Source organism: Psittacula echo (genome assembly GCF_963264785.1).
Source record: "Psittacula echo genome assembly, chromosome: 6".
Taxonomy (NCBI): Eukaryota; Metazoa; Chordata; class Aves; order Psittaciformes; family Psittacidae; genus Psittacula; species Psittacula echo.
Window position 1 is genome coordinate 65,627,895 of NC_137743.1, and position 4,302 is coordinate 65,632,196.

Here is a 4,302-nt window from a genome sequence, read left to right on the forward strand (position 1 = left end):
TTACCACAAACTTGTATACAATTTTAAATTGTAATTAATTCTAATATCTTCTTAAAATGAAATAAATAGGAAACGTTGGATGTTTTGAAGCTTATAAATACATATATTAAAAATAGGTAATTTATATCTACTTAACTATCTCTAACGTGTTCTACTTACAAAGTATCCACTAACAGGACAAAAAATTCTTTAAAATCACTTTCAATCAGTTGAAACACAGCATTTTCAAGGCTGCATTACAAACTACAGTGAGCCAGGAAGTCTTCCACAAAGGAGAAAACGTGGGCACCCACTACTCCCCATGTATAGAAAGTATTAAAGATTTAAGTAGCTAAGAGTGAAGTGAGCTGCTTGCGCGATATAGGGTGTTTTTAACCCGTTTGCCAGAATCCCCTGTTTCCGTGAGCCATGCCGTGGGGCTCACCCGGTCACACGGGTATTCGCATCGGCCTACCTCATGTCCTAACTCCGCCGGATTTCCGCGGAAAGCCCGCCTGCGGGCCGCCTCCTCTTTGCCCGCGGGGAGATTTTGATCCAGAAGCGCTTCAGAAGGAGCGTGGAAAGGGACTGGGGCCGCTACACGGGCCTCGCGGCTACAGCCCCCTGCCCGCCAACCGCACGCAAGGAGCCAAACCGCAGCGTCTGGCTCGCTTCCCTCCACCGTTTCCTCGGCCACTTTTGTCTAACGGCGGCTGCACCTCTCCTGGCCCTGGGAGGAAAAGGGCACTGTCATGTTCAGGGCGAGGAAGCTTCGAGCCAGGCTCCCCAGGCCGGGCCTGCCCTCCCCGCCGTGCTGGGGAAGAAGGGTCCTGGGCCGCGGCCCCAACCTGCACGCACGTACCGGCAGCCTTCGCCGCACAACGCCGTGGGGGCGGCACTACCCGAGCCGGCCCCAGCCCGCCTTCTCATCATGCGCGGCACAGAGGTGGCGGCGACCTCTGAGGGGCGGCTCGGAGGCGGGGACGGCCCAGCGCTCGGCAGGCCATAGCGCAGCGCACCCCGGCGTGCGAGGGGTCTGCCCGCGCTGGCGCAAGCAAAGGCTACGGAAACGGCCACGTCCAGCCCCCGGCAGGGATAAATACGAAAACGAAGGAGTCGGTTTCGTCTGCGTAACTTTGAGACCTCCCTGCACCCGCATAAGAGTCCTTAGCTTAACTTGTTCACAAGACCCTCCCTGTATTCAAGCCACATCTGGGTATTGCTCTCTCAAGACAAGCTTTCTGGGTGCCTCTGCTCTGTTACTTACCATGTGCGTGCCCGAAGACCAGCATCTCCTGTGAGCTGAGATGTCACGAAAGGCAGAGAGAAAGGGGAAAGTCCAGCCAGTTAGACCTTCCAAAGGAAATAAAAAAAATAATAAAAAAGTTCCAAGGTCATCTTGATTATTGCGGTCATATTGATAAAACCAAAGATTTGTGATTTTTCTGCCTAGAAAAAATCAAAATTGAATGACGTTTGGGTAGGATGATGTTGAAGAGTTTGCACTGGAACTAATGTTACTTTATTTTACATTCTATTCTTCTCATGACTTGCAAAAAAAAAAAAAAAAAAGAAGTTAAAAATGTATGAGTCCTGGAACACAAATCTAACATATGTTGCAACATGGATATTGCTTATGTTGTATACATATAGCTCCAGGTCATTTCCGGACCTTTTGTCACGACAAAGTGTTATCTAAACACTTAATAACTGAAAATCAAGTAGGCATAAATCATTCCACAGAAAATAATAAAGCAGTATATTGGTAATATTCAGTGTAGCAGATGAAAATAGTTAAATAAAAGAATCCATCTAGTTTCCTATCTCATCATAATAACCTTTCAAAAGCTTGAGTCTACCCACTTTTTCAGTTCCTACAACACCACTGCTTTCCCACACATACACCTTCTTCTTGTTATTATCATAACAAATACATTTAGATAGAATGATAACAACCTCAGGTTATTCTACAGTCACAGCCAGGACTACTACCATGACCAATTTTTACTTGCTGTTTTACAGCTGACTATCAAAGGTTTGGGGTTGTTTTACTTTTTGTCTATTGTTGATCATATGTATACCTCATATATTGGATGCTTATGAATATGGAACTCACTCGAGCTAACAATATAGCCCATACTTAATTCACTAAGGTCTGTAATGTTTTAGAAAAAGAGCACACAAAAATTTTAACTAGATTTGTAACAATTTTTCTAACTGTAAAGTAACTGGAACAGCTCCTGTATCTTTCTGCTAGTAAATCCATATCACTTTACAGTCTACACAGGCGTGCAAGTGACAAAGACCCAGACCCTGCCCAGTTATCCCAAAAGGTGTCGCTTACCTCTCTCAAGAGCCCCAGGCTTAGCCCAGGCTCACATAAAAACTCCCAAGGCATCTGATCTCCCACTCAAGAAGAAAACTATTCCACATTCAGATAAAGGGGACTTCTGCAAATCATACAGATTTTTCGTTTACAAGATGCTGAACTTTCCACTTCTGACTTACCAAGTACATTTGGATGAAACCAGTTAATAATCTGTAAAACAAATTAAAAAAGCTAGATAAAATGACCTTAAATTTTAACAGGCAGGGGAAGAAAACAAGATTTATTAAAGCATGCTGTGCTGAAATCAGTGTTCATTTTCTAAACACAAGTCCAGTCAGCAGCTTCTTCAGGACTTCAGAACTCAAGGAAGTCCATTTTGTGATTATTTTATTTTATTTTTCAACCAGAAACTCAGGAGAAAACTTGCTTTCCTGCTTTCAACAGACTTCTTGACAGCTAGCCATAGAAACGTAGAATCACAGAATGGTTAGGGTAAGAAGGGACCTTAAAGCTTGTCTAGTCCCAGCTCCCTGCCACGTGCACCTTCCACTAGACCAGGTTGCTCAAAGCCTCATCCAACCTGGCCTTGAACACTGCCAGGGATGGGGCAGCCACAGCTTCTCTGGACAACCTCTTCAGGGCCTCACCACCCTCACAGTAAAGAATTTCTTCCTAATGTCTGATCTAAATCTACCCTCTGTCAGTTTTAAGCCATTCCCCCTTGTCCTATCACTACATGCCTTTGTAAAAAGTCCCTTTCCAGATTTCTTGTAGATCCCTTTAGGTACTGGAAGGCTGCTGTCAGGTCTTCCCTGAGCCTTCACTTCTCCAGGCTGAACAAGCCCAGCTCTCTCAGCCTGTCTTCATAGGAGAGGACTTCCAACACCTCCTGTCATGTATGATTACTAACCTCAATGCTCATTGGTCTGAATTAAAACCTTTCAAAGGAGGTACATACTTCTGGATAAGTCTTAACTAATTTTGAAGGTGCTCACAGCTTTATGCATTCTCATAAACTTTCATGTCCCTATTCTTAAGGTAAATTGAAATTGACTTTTAATGACAGCACAGACGTACAGGACAGGATTACAGGAACTTCTTTTGCATACAGTTGGTCTAAATTCTCATTTTAGTTCTTTACAACCCATAGCATCACGTGCCAGGTACTGCTGGAGTAACCCTAAGCTCTTCCAGTACTGGCCTGAATGTTTCCTTCAACAATTAAACAGCCAGCAGGTCGAGGCCACATCTGGAGTACTGTGTCCAGTTCTGGGCTCCTCAGTACAACAAAGACAAGGAGCTACTGGACAGAGTCCAGAGCAGGCCACAAGGATGATCAGGAGTCTGGAGCATCTCTTACGAGGAGAGACTGCAGGAGCTGGGCCTGTTTAGTCTAAAGAAGAGGAGACTGAGAAGGGATCTCATTAATGCATTTAAATATCTCAAAGGTGGGCACCAGGAGGATGGTGCCCAGTGACAGGATGAGGAGCAATGGCCACAAACTAAAACACAAGAAGTTTCCCCTCAACATGAGGAAGAACTTCTTTACCTTAAGGGTGGCAGAGCACTGGAACAGGCTGCCCAGGGAGGTTGTGGAGTCTCCCTCTCTGGAGACATTCAGAACTCAGCTGGATGTGTTGCTGTGTAACTTGCTCTAGGTGGCCCTGCTTTGGCAGGGTGTTGGACTAGACAATGTCCAGAGGTTGCTTCCAACAATAATGGCCCTGTGATTCTGTGAATGCCTTGGCCATTTCCGCCGCTCTTCGCTGAGCCACTCATCAGTGTCCCACCAGCAGGGCAGGCCAACACTAGCTCCGGAAACGTTTGCTTGGAGAGCACCCGTGTACCTGCAGACTCAACGCAGAGGCCTCCAGTCGCTCCAGCGACCCCGGCACCTTCCCGCGCTGCTCCCGGCCTCGCCTCAGGCGGCGGCGGGCACGGGGCGGTGGGAGGGGGCGGAGCACCTCTGATGAGCAGGAGGAGGCGGGCGCCCG